Here is a 25,229-nt window from a genome sequence, read left to right as displayed (position 1 = left end):
TTTGAAATGTTAGTCTTGATTTAACAAAATAAATATATTTTTTTCGAAAAGATCGGAGAATTTCACGAATGTTTCATATTTTAACATTGAAAATGGGACCATAAGTTTCTGAGGTTTCGGCAAAAGAAAATAGTGGGTTGTAGGTGAGACTTAGAAAACGTCATTTTTTTCTGTTTTTAAATCTTTGCATGGCAATATCTCAGCAACTAAGGGTCGTATCAACAAAGTTCAAAAAAGCAAAATATGGGGAATTTTCTCAGCTTTTTGAAAATATATATTCCAAAAGGGGGCAAACATGGACACTAATTTTTTAAAATGAAAAACTGCGACTGTTTTAACTTACCTAAAAACTGCTTTACCTTGAAAACGGCGCACTTTTTCAAAATTTAACTAAAGTACTTTTTGACTGCAAATTTTATTTTACATAAAAAAAATCATAACTCAGTCAAAGATTTTGGGCCCGTTCTGAATTTTTTTGAAAAGTTGGCATTTGATGTCCCCTAAAACATATCAGCAAATAAAAAAAAGTAGTGTTTTTTTTCACAAATAAAGTTTTAGTGACAAAAAATGAAATTAAAAATCACCAAAAAAATTTACCGTGTATCACTTTTCCATTCCTACAACTTTGTCCTTAGTCCTTATCCATTCCTACAACTTTGCGAAGACACCAAATCGATCAAAAAATTCCTTCAAAAGATACAGATTTCGAATTTTCATATAACAATTTTGTACACCCAGAACTGGAAAGCGGTATACGAGAGGATATAGAGCATGGTTCGGTAGTAAAATGGCACTGTGAACGGACGTAGAGGATAAATCCCGAAATTACCGAGAGAACTTTACTCGTGTGTTCATTTTCCAAAAAAATCACCCTTAAAAAATGTCGATGCTGAGAGCCGTATTTAAAAATACAAAAATAATGAATGACTGAAATCTCAAAGAATTCCCCATTTCTTTGGAAATTACAGTATTTGAAAAAAAGTGCTGTTTTAGTAACACTTAAAAACTTCAATTTTAATAATTATTTTTAAGTGGTAACTCAGAAACGAAAAAAACAGATAGAAAATATACTATTTGATACTATTTGAACTATTTGAAAAAATATACACAGCTAAAAATGTAGTAATCCAGCTGCGTGTAAAAGGACTGGGTGTTAAATAAAAATTGCATTATTTTATGCAATTATATGTGATTTTACACCCTGAAATATGTAGCCCATCAGTATGCGAAACCTACTTGACCGAAATGTCAAGCACATATATGCGTTTATCCTAACAGCTTTTTATCGGTCTGATGGCCGAGTGGGCTGAGGCGCCAGTCCTAACTGTTGGTGCTGGGTTTGAATCCCGTCGGTTGCAACTTTTTTTTTGTGTTTGTAAAAAATGTAAATGCAGTATGTAATATTAAGTGTTTATTTTGACGAAGGTGATGTGCATGCTTTTGCATGCGATTTTACCATAGGATTTTTTGCTGTGTAGATAAAATATGTATTTGCCCTCCTCTCTGAGGAAAGGCGTTGCAATCACTCAAAAAATTAACTTCTTTATGTCGTAGATAAACATCTTGATTTTGTGAGGAAGGCAATAATCACCATCTCAAATATGGTGAACTATTTCAATGTTTTTTTAAAAGCACATTTCGAATGCGAATTCGATTTTACATCAGAATTTTTTTTTTCTAAAATTATTTCACAAGATGTATATTTTTGGTTCCCTAAATCTAAAAAAAATCAAAATGGTAAATCGATTTTGAAATTGTCAAATTATCTGAATATTGAAACTATTTTATATAAATAGTCCTAATCTACAACATTGCTGATGATACCATTCGAAAAGAAATTTCCTCCCTTAGATACAGATTTATATTATTTATATACAATTTTCGTTTGAATTGCTGTCACAATTGTATGGAAATTTGTATGATTTTACCAATGATGCGAAGAAGCTTCATTGTGCATAAGGACACAACAGGAAGTTTCAGCCAATAAAAAAAATATAATTTCATGAAAGCAACCGATTTTGTGAAGAATTGCGAGTTGTTAATTTAATTTTTATCTGTTTTAAGAATTGATTATCTATGATATTATTATGGCCTATACTATTTTCGGATTTTCGAAATTTGGTATTATCAAGGCTTAGAATAATTGATTCGGGACTGAACCATAACCATAACACCCTTCCTACTTTTTAATGTTTCTGTCTTAAGATTTCAAAGATAACATTATATCTTAAGTTACCAACATTAACTTCAACTTCAATAGTTATATTTAAGGCAGATCAAAAAATATATTTTCTTGCGAGAATAGTTGTAAAAGATCTTTTCAAAAGAATTCAAAAATATTACAGAAAATGTTGTAATATTCAAATCTTTAAAGTGCTTTGCCAAGCCTGCCAACATATTCCTCAACGCTCTCAGAAATATCCATTCCAAGCGATTTCCACTCGCCCATCTCGAGCACCAAATTGATCGTAGCTTTTACTTTCCGAGTTTTGGCTCGAGGACCCTTTCGCGTTCGATTACGGCCCATTCGTTTTTATCTTTGCGAGCGCCTAGCATCCAAAAAAAGAAAGAAGCAAAAAAAAAACAAGCGCCAAAACCACGTCATAATCCTCGTCCATTCGTCGGTTTCGTCCGACGTCCAAAAACAACCGGACACCGAAAGAGAGCGAATGCTTTTTCATGAGATATTCATGCGACCATTTCCGGCCTGGCCGCCATCACGGTGCAGGTTGGGCTTGGGGTCATTTTACTACTCCACGTTCCCTAAACACTGTCAAAAATGAAATTATTTAGAACTTAATTTAAAAATTAATTCAATATTTTTATGAAATAACTTTGAGTCGAAATATATTTTAACAGGAAAATAAATATTATTTTTACTGTGTACAAAGGAAAGAAAAACACTGGGAAAAACCCACCCCGGAAAAGGGACGGGACAAATGGAAAAGCACTCTTTCGCTTATCGTCTCCGGTCGGATCGTAATGCCCTTCGACCAGGGGCCAGGACTCCTGTCCGAACTCACACCTGGCCAATGGTGAACCCTTAAGTGACAGAGGGAGAGGCTTTCGGGGTGCGGTTGTGGTTTGGGGGAATGAAGGCGAAGGACCGATAGAAATGAAAGGTGGATCAGAAAGTCAGAGTGGTTAAATTTAGATCGCGGTATTTTAACCTCCTTCTACTACGTGCAGTTTACCGGGAAATGGACCTTGCTGACCGAGGCAGTGTTTATTGAACGTTAACTGACGGACGATTTAATGTTGTTGTTGATCTTTTTTTTAGCGTTTGAAGGCAGGTCTGTGACCTATATATCATAAATCCGACATTTTCATGATACATAAATACTTTTTTTTAATGATGTTAAAAAAATCATTTTTTCTAGATAATATCAAAATTGTATGTTACAGAAATTTATAAAATCACTATAAACATGATTTTCAATCACTCCTGATTTAAGCTTGGAATTGTGTCATGGCCAAAGAAAACTGTCAAACTTTGTTGAGCTTTTTCTCGAAACACCGAATGGATATACGGGTGCCTCGATAGTTCAAGATTGGATGGTCCAAATTGGTTGAAATTTGGGTTGAAGACTCTCAAGACATACTCCGTGTGCATAACGAACGCCGATTTTGAAATACTGTTTGTTTTAAAATAAAAAAAACTGGCCTGGAAAAAATATAATCACAAGCCATAGTAATAAAATTTTAATGAGAAAAAGTGTTTTAAATTGCATTTCATACCTGCCCTGTTATTTGCAATCATTGGTGTCAAAATATTGTAGTATTGACAAAAAAAAATTTCCAGCATTTTTTTGCAGTACAGTCGAGACTTGATTATTCGGAGGCCTTGGCAAAATTTCATTTTGGATAATCCAAACTGCGGATAAACGAATCACGAAAAAACATTTTTTTTTGCGTCTTATTTCTGATTGTCGACCTTCTTCTTTTCTATTCTTTTAAACTACTCTAAAAGATTTTAGAATTTGTATGTCTAAGATGGCGGCCAAAATGGTGGTTTTGAAACATTGAAAATACACATTCTTTATTTTAATAGGCATTAAACAATTCAAATTTGACTAAGATGGGGTGACTGGCCTCGAATTTGATGTTAAAAGCAACAAAATAAAAAAATAAGAAAAAAAATGTTCGTGATTTGATTATCTCAAGTCCCATACAAACCTTTAGATGATCGAACTCCGGATAATCGAAACATCGGACAATCGTGTCTGGACTGTACTGTAGAACCAAATTTCACAAAAAATTAAAATATTTTTAAACGAACTTAAACATATTTAAAATGTTAATGTCGAATTTCAAATCATAAATACTGCAAATAATCACAAAATTCCGTATTTTTATGTATGGAAAAAGCAAAATTTTTGTATGCTCTTTGTCTATTGTTCGAGATTTTTTTGTAAAAAACTAAAATTTTCAAAACAAAAAAAAACATTTTTTTTCAAAATACCAATTTTTTAAAATTTGTAATATGGTTTTGATAACCATATTACAAATTAAAAAAAAAAAACAAAGCGAAAATTTGTATGCTTTTTCAATTTATTCAGAGCGTATTTTTGTAAATACTAAAATGTTCATAATGTGCAATATAGGTATCGGACGATTCATGCAGCTTCAATGTTGTAGAGTTTTTTGTTTGAAATCATTTGATACTTGTATTTTACGTCATGAACGTATTTTAGAAAAAAAACGACATTTTGTGAAAATTCAAGTATTTAATTTCAAAAACTCCAAAACAGTAAAAATGCGTACAAAATTTCAAATCGTTTGCTGCCAATTTAAAAATTCATGAATTTTGAAAAAACACTTTTTTGTGTAAATTTTAGTATTTATTTAAAAAATGCTGAAAATGCTTTCAAAATTTCGAACCGTAGATACTTATATTGCATATATTAAAAATTTTGGTATTTAAAAAAATACTATATTTTGCGAAATTTTTTATATTTTATCTAAAAACTTCTAAAACAAAATTTTGAATCGAAGGAATCAAAATTTTGTTTTTAAGGTTTTTAAATAAAACATAAAAATTTTCGCAAAATATAGTATTCGCAAAATATAGTATTTTTTTAAATACCAAAGTATTGCAAAATATGAAAATTTGAGTATTTAAAAAATGTTGTGTTAAGAAAACTATATGTAGTATGTCTTAAAAAAAACTCTCAAACAGTAAAAATGCATCCAATATTAGGAATCGTTTGATACTTATATTGCAAATTATCTTTTAAAAATAAATATGTCGAGTTAAATAAGGTATTTTGTGAAAATTTTTGTATTTTACTTTAAATTCTAATAAAATGAAAAAGCATACAAAATTAAAAAAAATAAAATTGAAAATACTAGCCATGGTGTTGACATTTTAATTAAAGAAGTGTTTGTTCGCGCGTCAGTTTATCAGGTTTTCGGACACTACACAAAAACTCGCACTTTACAAAATTAAAACACGGTTTATTCACGCGAACTAAAACAAACGTTTATTGAAACGCGAGGGTCACTTGGTGACGGTTTATTTCTGACTGTGAAGTCCTAAACTAAAACTACTGCGGCTGACCGGTGAGACACTCTTTCTCGCGATGTCCAGCAGAGCTACGACACTCGCGGAGTGGGATTCTGCAAATCAGAACGGGAGATCACAACTGATCTCTGATGCGAGAAGGTACAGCTAGGGCAAGGGGAATAAGGGTTAAAAGGGTATACAAATTTATCTCCTAACTCGCTTCAACATAACCGGCCGCCTTGAAAGCTCCCAGGTTTCAAAACATCTACTCTCTCTCTTCCTCCTACAGCTATCCTGGGAGATCTCTTCGATAGCTTATCACTAATTTTGTTTTGATTCCTACTTTCTACTATAACACGATCGGCTTATATACTAACACAAAAGAATCAGGGTCAAGATTGGGACGAGTACATAGATTGTTCTTCTTGTGTGGACGATACGGGTTCTTTTGTTCTCCGGACTGTAGCTTGGCTCAGTCTTCTTCTGCTCTCGAACTGCTGCAAATCGCACGTACGGACACCTCATCGCTTGGACTGGACTGCTGCACCGACCGCCTACTTCGACCTGGATTATGCTGCTGCTCGCTGTATGCTGCTTGTGCTCGTACATGCTTCGACACCGACTGTTGACCGCAATGCTTGGACTGCTGATCATGCTGCTGGATCTTGACGATCGTAACCTGGAGTATGCGCTGCTGTTGTGGTTCGATGCTGTTGTTCTTCTTCTTCTGGTGCTCTTCTTGGCGTTCTCGTGCTGCGACGCGTAACCGCTTCGGGACTGGTTGTACTGCTGCGTTGTACATGCTGGGGTTAGACTGCTCCAACCGAACTGATGCACTGCTCTCTCGGCTCAGATCTTGTGCTGCTTGCGGGGGCGTAGTGCCGTGGTTCGTGACGCGGGCTGGTCCGCGCATTTCGTGCCGTGCTATCTGAGAAATGAGAGGGTGCTTTTTTACCTTTATAATCACAACATAAAACGACTTGCCTGGTTTGCGGAGACCACCGTCCGTGGCCTCCGCGGACGTCCCTCGGACGTCGACGCTCTGCTTACTGCTGGTGTGGTTCGGAACTCGTACTTCTTGGGTGCTCTGCTGGTAGACCGTTGACTTGCTGGCTTCTGTTGCGTAGGTTCTGCGTTGTGACCGCCTGGCGAATTGATCAGATTCGCTGACGACCGCTGCACGGACCTCGAGAACGGATTGTACACTCCGTCTCGGCTCGCCGTCGAAGATTCGATCGTACCTCAAAGTAGCAAATGGTGGGGGTGGCTTTTAGTTCCGATACCGACTGTGGGGTGCCCTTGTGGCTACCGTTGACGCTTGGCGTCCTTTCTTCTGAACCCATGACCTGACTGTAGCGCGTAGCTACTCCTTAATGCAACATGCATGCAACCAACACCGAAACGACACATTTTTACCTCATTTGGACGAGACAACTGGACTTGCGTGACTTCGCCGGGTCTGGTTTGGACGGACCAGAGGGGCGTGGGCGTGAACGACTGGCAAAAAAGAACTCGGTTAGCTTTTTGAATGGAGAAATAATACACAACTTAACTGGGAGTGCGGAGGCCTCCCGGCCTCCGCCGGTGGAGGAGAAGCTAGTTCTCCCCTTGCTGCGAAGATGGTACGGTGTTGTCGCGTATTGGGAGGACGCAGATCTTAGATACGCCTCGCTTGAATGTGCCGTCCTTAGTCCGAACTGTGACAACTCGGACACGTCCGTCTTGCCCTGGGTGCACCTCGGTGACACGTGCCAGGGGCCACTTCAGTGGTGGGATGTTTTCGCACATCAGAACCACCATCGTGCCGACTCGTATGTTGTCCTTCTGCTGGGTCCATTTGGTCCGATTGTGGAGATCGGAGAGGTATTGAGTTGTCCACGTCTTCCACAGGGTTTGCACATAGTGCTGAACTGCTTGCCACGCTGAAAGTCGATTCTCCGGAATGCCATCCAGATCTGGTTCTGGGATGGACACGAGTGGACGATGAATGAGGAAATGCCCCGGTGTCAGGGCCTCAAAGTCGTTCGGGTCGTTGCTTAGTGGGGTCAGAGGTCTGGAATTTAAGATCGCTTCGATTTGGGTCAGGATTGTCTGCATCTCGTCGTAGAACAGCTTGCGAGCTCCAACGGTTCGTTTCAGCAGCGTCTTGAACGACTTTACGGCGGACTCCCACAGTCCACCGAAGTTCGGGGTGCGCGCTGGGATGAACTGGAACTCAATGCGGTCTGCTGCTGTCTGCGCGACCACCCTCGCTTGGAACTCTTGGTTCAGGAACAGTCTGTGCAGCTCCTTCAATTCTCTCGAAGCCCCCACGAAGTTCGTTGCGTTGTCGCACTTAATCAGTTCGGGTTTTCCGCGGCGGGCTGAGAATCTCTTGAGTGCTGCAAGGAACGCTTCTGTGGTCAGGTTTGCCACCAACTCCAGGTGTACCGCTTTAGTGACGAGGCAGACAAAAACAGCGACGAAACATTTCACCGGAGATCCACGGCGCAGACCGTGAACCAAAAAGAACGGTCCGCAATAGTCAACGCCAACTCTTTGGAATGCGAAACACGGGTTGACTCGCTCGGGCGGGAGGTCCGCCATCAGTTGGTTCTGGACACGTGGTCTAGCGCGAAAGCAGCTTACGCATGAGTGAATCACCTTGCGCACCACGTTCCTGGCGCTGGTCGGCCAAAACCGTCCGCGCACAGCTGACAGCAGCAGTTGCTGTCCAGCGTGGTACAGGTTCACGTGGTAGTCAGCGATAACAGTCTCGGTGAAAGGATGACGATGGTCCAGGATGTACGGATGTTTTCGGCTCGCTGAGACATTGGCGTTCTGCAGCCGGCCGCCAACACAGAGTAGACCATCTACCAGCTGTGGGTTCAGTGCAGCGATCCTCGAGTTGTCCTGCACTTGGTGACCTCTTTTCAGGTCAGCGATCTCTTGTTGAAAGCATTCCTGCTGTGCGATGCGCACCAACCGCTTCAGTGCATCCTCGTACTCCTCGCTTGTGATCGGTCCGAGCTTTCTCGAATTTTGGTGAGCCTGCTTCGCGTTGTGGCGGAATCGAATACCGTACGCAACACCACGTACTAGACGTGTGAGCGACGAGTTCAGGCTGAAGATGTGACTCGGTTCGATCGTTGGCAACACTGCAGCAACGCTGCGTTCTTCGAGGAGCGATGCGTCGAGATCTTCTTCACGGATTTGCTGAACGTGTGGCCAGTTCGCTTTGTCCAGCTTTAACCAGCAGGGTCCATGGAACCAGAGAGATTGGTACTGCAACTGGGCTGGCGTCATCCCGCGGGAGATTATGTCAGCCGGGTTCTCGGTTCCTGGGACGTGATTCCAAATTCCGCCTCGAGTGAGATGCTGAATCTCAGAAACCCTGTTCGCGACGAATGTCTTCCATCTCGAGGGCGGCGACTTGATCTGGCACAGCGTAATCATCGAATCGGTCCAGAAGTACGCTTCTGGCTTGAAAGGGAGAGAATTGGCGACTTTGTCGTACAGGTGTGCGAGCAAAAGGGCAGAGGACAACTCCAGCCTGGGAATAGTCTGCTCGGCATCCAACTCGTCTTGTTCAGGATTCGACTGCTCTGCTTGCTCTTCTTCTGGCTGGTTCTGCGACGTCTTCTTCTTCGACTTCTTCTTCGGCTTCGGGATTGGTGCGACTCGAGACTTGGCCGTAAGAAGGTTCACCACTACTTCGCCGTCTTCGTACTCAGTCCGCACGTACAAGCACGCTCCGTATGCTTTGGTTGAGGCGTCGCAAAATCCGTGGATTTGAACTGACTTGGCCTTCCGTTCGACTCCTATCCAGCGAGGAACTGAGAGGCCTTCTAGTCCCTTGAGGTTCCGTCTGTACTCCAGCCAAAACTCTTGATCAGCTTCCTTAAGCGGTGCATCCCAATCGTACTGGTGTCGCCACAGCTGCTGTACGAATATCTTCGCTTGGACGACAACTGGACCAGCTACTCCTAGCGGATCCCAATGCATAGAAAGATCGGATGCAACCACACGCTTCGTGATCTCGCTTGTGCTGTTCCAAGTTGGTGTGGAGAATCGGAAGGTGTCAGATTGAGGCTCCCAGATCAGTCCCAACGTCTTCACGGTGTAGCTTGCAGCGTCGAACTCCAGGATGGACTGACCATCCCTCAAGTGCTCGGGGACTCTCCACAGAAGCTGCTTACAGTTCGAGTTCCACTTGCGTAACGATAATCCAGCAGACTCCATCAACTCCAAGATCTCGTTAATCAGCTGCATTCCTTCTTCCAGGTCATCTACGCCAGTGAGCAAGTCATCCACGTAAAAGTCTTGCTTGACAATCTTGGCAGCGAGTGGATATCTTGCTTCTCCGTCAGCAGCCAATCTTTGCAGACATTTAGTGGCGAGATACGGCGCAGACGCTGTACCGTATGTAACGGTCTTCAACTCGAACGTACGCACAGGCTCGGTAGGAGACTTTCTCCAGACGATTCGTTGCAGAGGCCGATCTGCTTCGGCGATCCTCACCATCCGATACATCTTGGCGATGTCAGCGACGAGTGCGTAACGGTGGAATCGGAAGCGAATCACAGTGTTGAACAGGTCGTCCTGAACAACGGGACCGACCATGAGCCCGTCGTTGAGCGAAACACCAGTGGACGTTGCGCACGAAGCGTCGAACACCACTCGCAGCTTTGTTGTGGTGCTGTCCGGCCGGAGAACAGCATGATGGGGCAAATAGTACTTGATTCCAGCGGAAGCGTCATCGACAACTTCTTCCATGTGGTCGAGAGCTTCGTACTCGTGCATGAAGTCAGCATACATCCTCTGCAGTTCTGGATTCGCTGCGAATCTTCTCTCCATTCCCATCAGCCGCTTCACGGCAGTTGCTTTCGACTCTCCTAACCGATTAATAACGTCGTCTTTCTTCGGCAGAGTTACAACGAAACGGCCTTGTTCGTCCCGTACAGTGGTTTTGTCGAAGAACTCTTCACAAGCAGACTCTTCCAGTGAGTGGGTGCTGATGTTGCGGCACGTTTCGAGTTCCCAGAACTTTGCGAGATCCGCTTGCAGCTGTGCAGTGGAGACGACAAACGTAGACGACTGCTCGGTGGCCGTACTGTTCGGTACGCGCCCAGAAATGATCCAGCCGAACACCGTTTCTTGGAGTGTCGGCCCTTCTTCAGTCGCCTTCTGCTTTCCTTCCCGGAGCAGGTCCATGAAAAACTCCGCACCGATGATGAGATCGATCGGCTTCGACTCAAAGAATTGAGGATCGGCAAGTTGCGCACAATCTGGGAGTTTCCAATGCTCGGGATCAATCGTTGCAGTCGGCAGTGGGATGGTTAGCTTCGGCAGCACGTGGAATTCCATCTCCTCTGCGAACGACGAAATGGCGCTCGAACGAGGGCAAACTTCTGCGCTGACAACCTTGGTTGAGACTGCAGCTGTAGGTCCAATTCCTTGAATGGACAGGTACGCTGGAGTTTGCTTGAACTTCAGCTTGGTTGAGAAGGACTTCGTCATCAAGCAGTGCTGGGAGCAGGAATCTAGTAGCGCTCTGGCCAGCAGGGTGTTTCCGTGACGATCCTTCACCTTCACGAGCGCAGTCGACAGCAGAATGTTTTGGGTAGGCGTGATAGGAAGCGCAATGCATGCATGGCTTGTGTTCTGCTGATTTGTGTCTGATGCGTTCTGTCCGGTCCTGACGATCGCATTACTTGCAGTGTCCGTGGCAGTGTTCTGCTGGTTCTGGTTTGTGTTGGCTGGTCTGTTCTGTGGCTGTCTGTTCGGGTTCGCTGTCTGTGGTCTTGTTTGCGTGGGTGGAACGGAGGATCTTGTGATGTGCAGCATCGTGTGATGATTACGGCGACAGTGACGGCACTGTCCTCTTTCGCAGGTTCTGGAGAGATGTCCAGGCTTCAAACAATTCCGGCACAACCTGTTCTGCATCACAAAATCGATTCTTTCTTGCAGGCTCATCGTCTGGAACTTGTTACATTGGAAGGGTGTGTGCCAGGGCTCGTTGCAGATCCGGCACCTACCAGACGACGAATTCGCTGCGAAGTTGCACACCGCAGGCCTTGATGGGCGTTGATCAGCGTTACTCGATTTCACACGTGCGATAGACTGGAGGATGGAACACTGACTCTTCAGGAACTCGATCACCTTCGTGTACGTAGGAACCTCCTTTGACTTGTGGTGACTCTCCCACTCGCGCAGCGTCGCACTGTCCAGCCGCGAACAGATCATGTGAACGAGCAGGGTGCTCCAGTTTTCCGCCTTCTCGCCGAGCTTTGCGAGCATCTGGAGACTTTTCTCGAACTCGCTTACGAGATGGCTCAGACCTTGGTAGCTTTCTCGTCTCAGCGGTTCCAGCTCGAACAGAATGTCGAGGTAGGCCTTCACGAGCAACTTCTTGTTCTCGTACTTTTCCATCAGCGCTTGCCAGGCCACAGAGTAGTTGATTGCAGTGAAATCGATGTTGTTGATCTCCTGCAAGGCTTCACCGGACAGCGACGAACGGAGGTATGTGTACCGATCCATGTCCGTAAGATGACCGTTCTGATCAATCAGACTCAAGAACGTATCTCGGAAGCAAATCCATTCCTGCATCTTGCCACTGAAAGACGGAAGTCGAATGTCTGGCAGCTTCACCTTGGAGAAAACAGGTTGTTGAACGACCACTTGGTTATCCGCAGCAACTTCAGGTGGAGCAGGTGGGCGTGGGAGTTTCTCCCTCAGCCGAGACTTCAGGTCGATGTACTGCTTCTCAAAATCTGTCACCACCTTGTCCGACTCCTTCAGCATCTTCTCACGCTTCGCCTTGTCCTCAGCAGTTTCATCATCTTCACCTTCTCTCAGCAGCTCTTCGATGGCGTAGCGGTTGTCGAAGAACTTGTTGTAGATGTCGTCCAGCAGCTCAATCCGAACGCTAACTTGCTTCTCATCCGTTTCAGCTCTGTACTCCTTCAGGAAGTCATCCGTAACAGCCAAGTTGTTCAGCCACCTGCGCTCACGCTTCGTCAATGAACGCAGATCTTCATCCATCTTGCACACGAATCACGATTGACAGCCCTGCAAATTGACTTGACTGCGCACGATCTACTCGACGTTCCACCGCGATTTCCCGAAATTGACAGCGAACTTTCAACCCAAATTATTGACTGCAGCGATGGGAGCTAACCAGAACTTCAGACCAAGAACCAAATTTGCCAGATTTGAGAACCAGACCAGACCAGACCAAGGGACACGCAGTTTTTGAGAAAATAGACACAAATGCAATCAAATTCGTTTTTATTGCCATCAGCTTAAGCCAAATCACGCCTCATGCCACCCAATCATGCAATACTTCCTGCCAAACCCTTTCCTTGACCAATCCTTGTCCTGTTTCCGCTTCTGGTCCCGAATCTCCTTCCAGCAACAGCAATGGCAGCGCCCAGGTGCCGCGAGAAATGCGCGCGCGTTGCGCAACTGCAATGGCGCAGATGGTGCAGTAGTAGACCGCGCAATTCCCGGGACAATAGCACCTGCTTTGTCTGGACTCCCCTTTCTTCCTTCGCACAAAGGCAGCACTTTTGTTTCGCGGATTTTCCAATTTTCCACCGTTTTCCGCGTTCCGTGGAGTCGCGAGACACTTTTTATTGCGAATAAACGCCACTGTTTGAGCCGCAGCCCAGAAGTTCTTCACATGCACTTTTGCACTTAAACGTTCGTGCACACAAACTGTCCGATCACTTTTGTCGCAGTGGACAGGTCCGTTTGTCCGAAAACCGCCCGGTAATCCGGTGCCCGAAGGACCAATGTTCGCGCGTCAGTTTATCAGGTTTTCGGACACTACACATAAACTCGCACTTTACAAAATTAAAACACGGTTTATTCACGCGAACTAAAACACGACGTTTATTAAAACGCGAGGGTCACTTGGTGACGGTTTATTTCTGACTGTGAAGTCCTAAACTAAAACTACTGCGGCTGACCGGTGAGACACTCTTTCTCGCGATGTCCAGCAGAGCTACGACACTCGCGGAGTGGGATTCTGCAAATCAGAACGGGAGATCACAACTGATCTCTGATGCGAGAAGGTACAGCTAGGGCAAGGGGAATAAGGGTTAAAAGGGTATACAAATTTATCTCCTAACTCGCTTCAACAGTGTTTTATAATGCATTTTACACCTGCCCAGTTGTTTTGCAATCATTAGTTTGCAAAACATTTAAGTATTGCGGAATTTTGTTTTTGCAAAAAAAATCCATTGCTGTATACACCGGAATTTCACAAAAAATTAAAATATTGTTGATCAATCCCCGACTCGCTCAATATAATTTTGAACGCAGAAAAACTTTTATTTCAATTGAAATTTTGAAGTTTTTTGGAAAACTATTTTTTGCCTCCTGATTTTTCGGACCGATTTTGAAGAGGGGGGCACTTAAACCTTGAAAAATATTTGCAACGGCCTTATTTACGTAAAAAAAATTACATTTCCATATTTTCAGGTGAAATTACACTAAATCTATCTAGTTTATCATAATACATATTGCGATGGTCATTGAAAAATAATGAAGAACAATAAAATGAGACTATCACATTTCCAAATCTTTCATTTGAATGTCTTTAAGAACTGAGGAAACAATTTTCGTTTCCTATTTTCACTTACATTAAAAATACTTTTAATGGGATTCACATTACTTTTCTTAAGTGTTTATGATTTCAAGAACAACTCAGCAATTGCGAAATCTTCAAGCTCAAATTCAATGGAAATATGGAATCACAATCAGGTCACAAAAAAGAGCAGCTCGAGAAAGTCGACAATCAATAAAGTGTCCTCGTTGGTCCAACAAAAGCTCTCTCCAAGGATAGCTTTTTTGTTTTGCTCCCCCGTCTAAATCATAACAGAGCGCACATCTGCACATATTGATTAAGTTCTGTCCTGTGCAGACTCCCCCATCGTGTCGGCGCCAAACTGTTGCGATATTCCCTCGACGAGGACGGAACATCATCGTGGCAACAGTTTGTTGTCGTCGTACGCCAACATGGGAACTTTTGGTGTCGACATGCCCGTGATAATAGTCAGGTGGGAGGAAAAAAAACAGTGACGGGGACTAACAAATCCTATACCCCTTCCTTTGGATGATGGGGCAAAATCGGTAAACTGAGCAACATTGCACTCACGGCAGTGTTGCCATCATTCCTAGCAGAGCTTCTAGTAGATCTTTTGGGCACTGTAAAAAAGTATAGGTGTAGTTTTAAAATTAGATTGTAATCCTGATTTTGAGTATTTAACCATTTTTGTCATTATTTTTCACATTTTCAACTATAATCTTATGTCACATTTTTTCTGTGTACGATTAAAAATCTGCAACAGCTGCTGCTGCCTGGAACCAGCAGTGGGACCTCTGCTCAAAACGAATGATGAACACTTTGGGGTGGTGGAAGGGTGCACTGATATTGTAAATGTTTTGAAAAGCGGAAGGGAAACAGGTGAGATTTATAAATAAAAATGCTCTTTTTATGTGCGCCACCATCGCATCGCACCGTGAGCTGCCTTTTTCATGTAAGGAAGAAAAAAAACTAGGAAAGAGTAGATGAAACGCCTAGGTAGCAGCTGCAGCAAGCAAAGCGAAATGGTTCCTCCTAGAAGTTGAACTTTAGCCCACGTGCTCGGCACCGTTGGGTGCTGTTTCCGTTCCATGGATGATGACGACGATGACGACGACGACGGAACCGTGGCAAAACAAGCAAATTTCGCATCGTTGCACCTGAATGAGGAACGGTGTGCGCTTCACGGCTTGTATCGGAACCGGTGCAAACTGGGAGGGAAGAGTTGGATGGATTACACGATGGTGAGCCTGAAGTTTTTACATGCATACAAATTTTTACTTGCTTTTGATGGCAAAAGTGAGCATTATGTCATAACTTTTGAACAAACCAGTGTGTGTCTTCAAAGTGAGCTCTAGCTGGAATTAGAAAACTTGATTTATCATGTGTTTCGTGATTGTAATAGTCTATTAGATTTTTTTAATGAAAATCTAATAAATCGCAATCATGAATTTTTGTCTTTATACAATACATACACATGATTTTGATAGAATTGCGTTTTAAACCACAAAGATTGTTAAATAGAAGGTGTGTTGATGCTCATCTTTTTTAGAGGACAAGGAAAATTTTCCACGATATTCGTAAGTAAATTTCGCTAGGATTTGGTTGTTTTTTTTTTGCAAGGTAAAATGGTCTGCATTGTTGTTCGAATTCTTCATGTGTTCTTATTTATACTGGGAAAGCTTTCAATTCGCCCAAGCTATTTTATCGTAGTATTCTAGATTCGACTTCAAATGCGACTACGAGTTGCAATGTTCTGAGCATTCAACTAGCATTCAAATTGCATTCTCGTTCGATTCTCGGACTCTGTATCAGTCAGAATTCATTTAGTCCAAAACTATCTTTTTGAAACAAGATGGATATCATATAACAAAAAAACATACATCGTTACCATTTAGCCACGGCTGCTACTTGATATGCAATAGCTTTGGAAATAGAATATTAATTGGAATTAAATAAATTCTAGTGGCATTTCCTTGGCACATGACTTCTTTGGTTAAATGTTTACTATTGCTGGGTTTGTTACAATCTTTTTATTTGTCCAAAATGAACAGGAATTGCTGATCTAGTTTTGATTATTTTTTAATATTTAATAATTTTAATTGATGGTGAGATTTACTAATTCAATAAACAGTTTAATTTGCGTTTTGAAATAAAAATAATGTTTTTTTAGCAATACATATTTTTTAATTCATTAACTTGAAATAAATATTAAGAAAATTTCAATGCTTAATTTACAATCAAGAACATAAACATGAAATAAATTTCATGATTTTTTTGCCTAATTCAGCAATAAACACATACAGTATGTAAAAAAAGTATTTACACCCCTTGGGCACTATGCACATTTTGTGATGAAACATGTAAAAAATGTAAAGTTTGACAGGAACCTAGTACTACGTTTTGTTCAGAAACTCATGCCAAACATTTTGCTACAAAAAGCTCATGAAAAGATGATTTCTATAAAAAGTTATATAACAAATACTATTACGAAAATAAAAAAGGTGCAAAAAAAGTTTGTACACCTTTCGAAAAATTTACATAAATAATGTTATTTGTTGACAAATCACCATAAATCCAGTCTCTCAACTCCAAATAGGCATCCTTGACTGATTAAAAAAATAATTTGGATTGAATATAAAGTTTACTAACTACTTAGTATAAAAGTTTATATAACTCTGGAAATTCTATATAAAACTTATCTAAACTTAATTTTGCAAACTTTTAATTCAACTAAATGTCAATATATTACCATAGAATTGCTAAATAAGCATTTTGAAGTGGGTATAACACCGTTTTGTGGGTCTTTGTATCGATAGAATAGATTTTTCGTTGGAATTTCGTACCAACCCGGAATTACGTCGTAGGAAAATCCGCCGGCATCCGAACCGGTCCACGATTCACAAGTCAACCTATGAGGAATCGGAAAGGGCATAAAATTTCCGATCTTTTGATACCCATACATCTAGGTTTTCTTTAAAACCTACGTTTTTAAATACCTGGGCAAAAAGTAAGTTTGATCCACGAGAACAAAAATTACGAAATTCCATACATTTTTGGCAGGTTGCTCAAACAAAACCATAACAACGTTTTTGCTTAGGTATTTAAAAACGTGGGTTTTATAGAAAACCTGGATGTATGGGTATCAAAAGATCGGAAATTTTATGTCCTTTCTGATGCCACATAGGTTGACTTGTGAATTGTGGAGTTTAGATAAGTTTTATATAGAATTTCCAGAGTTATATAAACTTTTATACTAAGTAGTTATTAAACTTTATATTCAATCCAAATCATTTTTTTAATCAGTCAAGGATGCCTATTTGAAGTTGGGAGACTGGATTTATGGTGATTTGTCAACAAATAACATTATTTATGTTAATTTTTCGAAAGGTGTACAAGCTTTTTTTGCACCTTTTTTTATTTTCGTAATAGTATTTGTTATATAACTTTTTATAGAAATCATCTTTTCATGAGCTTTTTGTAGCAAAATGTTTGGCATGAGTTTCTGAATAAAACGTAGTACTAGGTTCCTGTCAAACTTTAAATTTTTTACATGTTTCATCACAAAATGTGCGTAGTGCCCAAGGGGTTTAAATACTTTTTTTACATACTGTATTAACCATTAGTTTCTCAATACTTAACTTGAACTTTGTGCTTTTTTAAAATGTATTGTATAATAATTTACACGAACAAAACTTAGTTTGTTTTGTTCTAGAATTTTACATTTATTTAAACAACTTTTGAGATAAAAAAAACTTGCGGATGCCTAAATCCTGATCAGTCAGCGTCAGCGTTCCCAAATAATTGTATGTTTCAAATCCGATAGAACTTGATTCGATCTAGAGGGTGACGATTCTCGAGATTTTCAATTTCCCGGGAATCGAGAGTTGAACTTGGCAATTTCTCGGGAATTCCCGGGACTCGGGAGTTTTTTTACTACGTCAACAGTGTCAAAAATTTTAAATGAATAGTAATAAATTTGTTTTTTTTAAATGAATTCAGTTACTGTTAATTCATACTAATTCTATGAAACGTTAATTTAAACAGCCTCATTGTTTTGAGGAACTATATTAAACTTTTTATTATTTTTTTTCTGAATTTGCAAAAACAAAATCGTTTCTTGAGTTTTTTAAAACTCAAAATTGTAGTTTAAAATATTTACGAATCTTAATTCGCACTGAGTGATTGTGAAACTTGTTATTAGATTTTTGTAAAAAATAATTAATATAGCTTATATATAATTTCCCACTATCGGGAATTTTTCAATATGATAAACAACGACTCAAAACAACAATTTAAATTGTTTTTTTTTATTTTTTAGTTCAACATTAAATATTCACTGAAAAAAATATTTACAGTTATCAGGAAAACCCAAATGTTCACAAAAAACTAGATTGGATTGCTATGCTCAAGAGAAGATATGGAAATTGAACTTAACTTGAAAAAGCTTTTCCCTTTTACAAATAATTCGAAAAAATAATATTTGAAAATAAAACATTTGATTTCATACTTGGGGTGTAACTGCTAAATAATTTTTAAGGTTAATTTTTTGGTTCACCTTTTTTGGCATCTCTAAATTATAGTTATTGGAATTATCGACAAGTTAAAATTTACACTTTCTGAATAAGAAGATTAGAGAAACATTGGTTTCTTCGAACTTGAACATCAAACATTGGACACTCAATGTTCTAAACAATTTTGAATTTTTTAAATGTTTTTTTTTTTCTGATTAGTTTACATAATTTTGCTTCGATATTTATAAGTTTAAATTTCCCGGGAGTCTCGACCGAATTTCCCGGGAATCGAGAGGTCCAAAAATGGTCAATTTCCCGGGAATTCCCGCTCGTCACCCTCGAATTCGATCTCAAAATAAAGTTTCTAATAAAATGTTATGCGTTGCCAAAAATTAAATTCGCAAAATATAAAAAAAAAATGCAAAAATGTTAAACATTTATATGAATAATTCACAATTGTGTCATGTCATTTCTACTGTTTGTCTCCTTCTCAAAATCCTTTTAAAACGATAATCAAGAATAACACTTTTTTGTCAATTTCAAATGTTAGGTTAGATTAAAACAAATATTTATTTAAAAAAAAAGAAAGCAGTTCTCTACGAAATCGGTCCATTTTTCTTTAATTTTAATTTTTGTATTTTTTTATCCGGCTGAAACTTTTTTGATACCTTCTTTCTGTAAGTTTTTTGAAAACTTTTTCTTACTCTTGTCTATTCAATAGTTATAAGTAATAATGCCTTCGATTGAACTACGATGTAACACACAGCTGAAAGGAACTCCAAAACCCTGTTATGTACCTAAATGAATTTATTGTAACTTGATTATTCACAAATAAACCCGAATTGAAATTGAAAAAAAAAATTTTGATACCTTCGGTTTGCCCATGTATTAGCCATGTACCTTAGCCCATGCAGTGAAGTTTTGATATAGTGCACCGTTTTCAAGTTCTAGCCAATTTTAGGTTACTTTTTTAAAAATAGTCGCAGTTATTCATTTTTTTTAATTTTTGAAAAGTGAGAGAGAAAATTCTCTATATTTTGCTCTTTTGAACTTTGTTGATACGACCCTTAGTTGCTGAGATATTGCCATGGTTTAGAAACAGGAAAATTGATGTTTTCTAAGTCTCGGCATTGGGTTGTTTGGGTTGAGTAACGTTTTTTTTACAGAATACGAATTTTAGAATATTCTCATACCCATTTGCCAGCAAATTTGTGTGGAGCATTGTATAAAAAAACGAATGATTCAAAATGGCTTCTTTTGATAAAGAGTATGCATGAACAAAGTATCATTCGAATATAAAAATACAAAGAAAAGTCGATTTGCGAAATTGTAGAGAGTTACTCAAAAAATAAAAGTAATATGTAATAATTTTTATTATTTTATTCGAATTCCTGAGAAAACAAAATTAAATTTTTAGTCATTTACCCAGCATTCTTGAACACAAAAAAAGCCTTCAGGTAGCCAATTTTCTCAGAATTTAAATTTGCTGCTCTAACATTAATTGCTTTGGGCGGACCAATAACCAGGGGTGCTTTTGTTGTTGTTGGCTCATCGTGTTCTTGTCATTTCGTTTTTAAATCTCCCGGTCTGGCTGGTCTGGCTCAAAACCGACAAGAAAAGCTCTCTCTCGCAGCCGTGCCATGTCAAAAACTCCTGTGCGCGGGGGCCATCCCCATTGCCCCAGGATAATAAAAACCAAATGGTAAAATGAAAGACTTTAATAATAAAGAAACAGAGTCGTCCTCGTTGCCATCATCATCATCATCATCATTTTCCACCGGGCTGCCATTTTCTTCAGGTGATTTCCACAGTCGTTGGAACTGTTAATTTGGGTGTAATTGAACTTTTGGGTGATTCCAAGGCTTATTTGGATCGTTTCAATGAGAAGTCAAAAGATATGCGAATTTCTCGTTAGAGATATTTCTAGGATCATCAAACTCACCCCGTTGTACAGTTCCCCCACCTCAAGGGAGCAAGAACTGTGATGTGACCGCGCAAATAGCAGAATCCCGTAAAACTGCTGCTACGAGCCCACTTTTTCTCCGAAGAAGTCACCGCCGCGAAATAACCGTTAGGTGTACTTTTTATGTGCGTTGCCTTTTTTTTATTCTCTCCGCATCTCGTGGAGTTGAAAAGTGGGTAGGATGGAATCCTTCTTTTTAAGCTAAGCAATGTTCTTATCCTACTCCGCACTCTTGTGGTGGGGTGAATTGATGCCGGTGCCGGAAAATTCCAAAGAAAGGTGTGAAGCAGGGCTGCGCGCCTATCGCAATCGAATTTTCTTCGGTGGCTTCAGTGGTTGGCTTTAATGTGGTGAGGAATGGAACAGTGATGCAGTGGTGGCTTGCCTTTGTGTCAACTATAAAATGGATAATTAAACAAAATGAGCAAATCGATAGAAAACATAGAGGGCTTCGTGGCCCGGTGGTAAGCGACTTCGGCTGCCTTATCCTCCTGGCCTTCTATCGGATGGGGAAGTAAAACGTCGGTCCATTTGCGTAAAAGAGGTTTTGGGTGACTCACCACACATAACCTTCGGACGCCTAGAAATGAGCAGAAACAGCCCTCTGGGTGGGTGGAAAATGATGTAAATTTAACAAATTTTGCAAGAAAATGTTACTATTTTTTTCTGACTCAAAATCTGTCTATATTCCCAGACGTAATAATTACCGGATTTTTAATGAGTATTTGTAGCAGTTTTGTTATATGAAATCCTTTACTTAATGATCGTTTTAAGTGTTCAAATTTATTGTAAATTAGTTTGAGTTTAAACATAAGTCCTTGTTTACTTTTAGTTGGAACTATTTTTCAAAACATTATTGAAAAAACTTTTTTTTCCGAAATAGTGCATGGACTTTGTGTGATCTACCCCAGTACATGTTTTAAATGAATTTGTTGGGTGGTGACGCGCGGTCAATTATGTGGCATTGTGTGTGAAAAGAAAAGAATTTTATTTCGTGTTTCATCCTGGTTGGCTTGCCCACAAGCAGAAGAAAATCAGTTCAATTTGTTGGGTGGTGACGCGCGGTCAATTATGTGGCATTGTGTGTGAAAAGAAGAGAATTTTATTTCGTGTTTCATCCTGGTTGGCTTGCCCACAAGCAGAAGAAAATCAGTTCAATTAGTTGGGTGGTGACGCGCGGTCAATTATGTGGCATTGTGTGTGAAAAGAAAAGAATTTTATTTCGTGTTTCATCCTGATTGGCTTGCTCAAGTCCTTCCTACATCATCGTTGATCGGGAGGCACGACGTCGTGTGAATTGTTGCATTAAAACAAGTTCAATTATTACTGTAAATGACTGTAAAAAAGTCCTTCCTATATCATCAATGTCGTCTGGGTAATCGTGATGAAAAATTACATTTATTCAGTATTTAAATACCTGTGCGCGAGTGTTTTGGTGTGCTAATTAGAAAGACCTTCCCATAGCATCGTTGCTCGGAAGGCTCGCCGACGGGTTTGTTATGAAAGTCCTCCCCATAGCATCGTAGCTCGGGAGGCATCGAAAAGCCAATACCTTATCCTACTAACCCAAAAAAAAATAATCACGTGATGCTTGAAGGAGATGCTGTGGATTCAACGGTCTCAAGCGGTATCAACAAGTATATAGCGAAAAACTATGTGCTTGATGAGTCTGCAACTTCAACTATCGGACTAACATTCCTCCCTTTTGTTGAACTGCAGGCTTCTTGGGAGGGCGCCGGTATTGAGTAATAAAGTCGGGGTCTTCAGGGGTTAAACAGTGAACGGATGGTTGGCTCCCACTGATCATTTTTGATTCATTGTTTAACTTCAGCTGATCTGTCAATAACGAAGTAGCAGCTCATTGGCAGTCAACCATGCTCATGCTCATGCTCATGCTCAAGTCCTTGTTAACTTTCAGTTGATTTTTCTTAATGTTTTTACGGGCCTTCTTCATGACTAAGGCTACCAACTCTTGGTGAGCAAAAATCCGGTCACTTTGCCGATATGACACCATAGTATAGTAAAAACTGTCAACGATATATTAAGATAAATTCAGTATTTAGGACTCACAAATATAAAACTGTCTCGTATTTACAGCTTACAAATTTCATTTCGCCATTCACGCTGCACATTTAAATATATTCACAAAAATAAATTAATTATTGACAATCAACTTAAAACTACGGATATCCCGGCAAACTATTCAAGTTATCATTTTTTAATTGAACTGACAGTTAGATAAAAATGTCAAATTAGTAAAATAACTGGCAAAATCAAAAAATCAATTCAATTTAAGAAAAATGTTCGAAACTCCGTACAAATCCGTTTTATACGATAAAATCCGTACACAAAATCCGGCCTGTTAAAAATCCGCGAAGAGGGTCGAAAATCCGTACGATAAGGAAAAAATCCGTACAGTTGATAGCCTTATTGATGACCATATAAGCCATTTTGTAGCAATTTTTAGAGCTGAGCAATTCTCTACGAAATCGGCTGATTTCGACCATTTTTATTTTTTGTATTTTTTTTATTTGGCTCAAACTTTGTGGGAGCCTTCCCTATGACCAAAGAAGATTTTGTGTCATTGGTTTACCCATACAAGTCTCCATATAATTTTAGCAGCTGTCCACACAAAAATGGTACGTAAATATTGAAACAGCTGTAACTTTTGAGTAAATTTTCTGATCGATTTTTTCTTTTAACTTTTTTTTTCTCACAAAAACTCAATTTATATATTTTATGATTTTTGAGATTTTGAGAAACATATTAGGGGACAAGAATCCACAACTTTTGAGCCATAGAGTATGGTAAAAAATTTGCCACCGAGTTATATTTTTTCAAAAGAGTGATTTTGGAAAAAAAAATCGAAATCTCACAAAAAAATGAACCTAATTTTTGATGTAAAATTGAGTTTGCAATCGAAAAGTACTTAACAGATTTTTTGATAAATGGCATTTTAGCGAATTATTTGCAGTTTTTCGATTTTGTGACCATGAGTGACCATTTCTGGAACTATTTTTCCGAAAAGTTCAGAAAATTTGCTATAACATTGTTTAAGAGACAATCAAGATTGGACTTCTAGTCGCTGAGATACAGCGACTTAAAAAAAGAAACAGAAAAATTGAAGTTTTATAAATCTCACCCAAACAACCCCCCATTTTCTATTGTTGATATCTCAGCAACTAATGGTCCGATTTTCAATGTTAAAACATGAAACATTCGTGAAATTTTCCGATCTTTTCGAAAACTTTTTTTTTGAACCAATACTTACATTTAAATAAGGCCAAACAATCAATATTACGCCATTTTGAAAAGTCAGTAATGATTAAAACATCTGCATTTTTTAATGTTAAATTGGATTTTGAATCATACAGAACTGATCAAAAATTATGGTAAAGTTGGAATATAACGATTGTTCATCAAAAATTGTCATAATTTCAAAAAACTTTCTCGTCAAATTTTAGATAACTCGTTGAGAATACATGCAAACCTATTTTGTTTATACATGATTTTTTTTTATTTATTTTTGTCTGCCCAACAAATTTGTACAACACTTTAAAAAGTTAAATCTCATTCTTTAACTCCCATTTTTTCCGCTTTTATATTTTTCACCTGTATGAGTTACAAAAAACTTACTTGGCTTGTTTGATCTTGTTTTTTTTTCATTTTTAAATATTTCAATTTGCACTTATTTTTTTAGTTTATATTTGTTTCTCTTAGTATTTGGCTTACTCTACCAACTCCAATAACTTTTTGCCTTTTTCTATTTTTTGCTTGTTTTTAAACTTTTATGCAATTTAATTAGACCATTATCATTTAAACTTTCTGAGACCATACAAAAATTACTGCATAACTGTCATTATTTTTTAAATAAATTTTGCATTTTGAATTCAATGCTTTTATGCACAGTTTGAATCTCTTGATTATGATATTCATTCTTTCAAATTTTGTTATTGTTGTTGATCAAGTTGAAGAGCACTGCCTTCCCTTGAAAAGACCCGGGCGTTGCCCAAACCCACCCGGTTCGCGTGCAACTGTCGACTTTCCCACATAATCGACTTATTGTTTCTCATACATTTTCGATAAACTCGAGGATTTTGGTGTATTTCACCACCATCATCATCATCATCGCTAGGACTTCCTCCCGGGCTGGGGACATCAAATATTAAAACATATTTCACACATGCCGGCTGTCGTTGGTTGAGGTTTTCGGGGCCGCGGCCGGTGATGCTGATGGTCGATGATAAGCCAATTACCTTTGGCTTAGAGCACGTTCCAGCTGGATTGGTGGGTGTTGGGTTCGGGGGATGTAGTGCGTAAAAGCTTTTCCGTCCGAGCTTATGTCCGGTGCGTGCGTCGAGATTTAGGGGTTAATGTGATTTCCATCCTCTCTCGTGATGATGACGCTGATGGTGCTTTCAGCGGAAAGCTCTGCTCTGGGTCACACCTGGCCCCAGCTTTTACGACCGGAAAGGGTTGTACACTCTGGGACGGCTAACGAGTACGAGTGCCCATTACAGTGTTGATGGTGGCAACAGTTTTCGGAAGAACTCGGCATGACCTCTCTCACTCTCGGTTCATGCTGACTGGTACAATTACTTCAGGGCTTGGTGAAGCAGAAATGTGTCGTTAACGAAAATTCATTACTTTAATGACTTCATCCATCTGAGGAAAGCG

General features: G+C 39.6%; 1 protein-coding gene and 1 long non-coding RNA gene across 11 annotated transcripts in view; both read left to right on the top strand.

The window, feature by feature from the left end:
• The window catches only part of LOC120422037 (1-phosphatidylinositol 4,5-bisphosphate phosphodiesterase classes I and II), a 213,518-nt gene that overhangs the window by 42,991 nt on the left and 145,298 nt on the right, over nucleotides 1-25,229 (top strand). The window lies entirely within an intron of this gene.
• LOC128093076 (uncharacterized) lies at nucleotides 5,495-13,449 on the top strand. Of its 7 annotated transcripts, none has more exons than XR_008212220.1 (3): nucleotides 5,495-6,190; nucleotides 12,347-12,379; nucleotides 12,439-13,448. It is a non-coding gene; the product is annotated as an uncharacterized LOC128093076 (long non-coding RNA). The 7 variants fall into 7 exon arrangements; XR_008212219.1 differs by having other exon boundaries at nucleotides 12,347-12,382; XR_008212217.1 differs by having other exon boundaries at nucleotides 5,505-6,190; nucleotides 12,319-12,379; nucleotides 12,439-13,449.

The sequence above is a fragment of the Culex pipiens genome, chromosome 2, assembly GCF_016801865.2.
Source record: "Culex pipiens pallens isolate TS chromosome 2, TS_CPP_V2, whole genome shotgun sequence".
NCBI lineage: Eukaryota > Metazoa > Arthropoda > Insecta > Diptera > Culicidae > Culex > Culex pipiens.
This window is presented reverse-complemented; position numbering and strand designations above follow the sequence as displayed.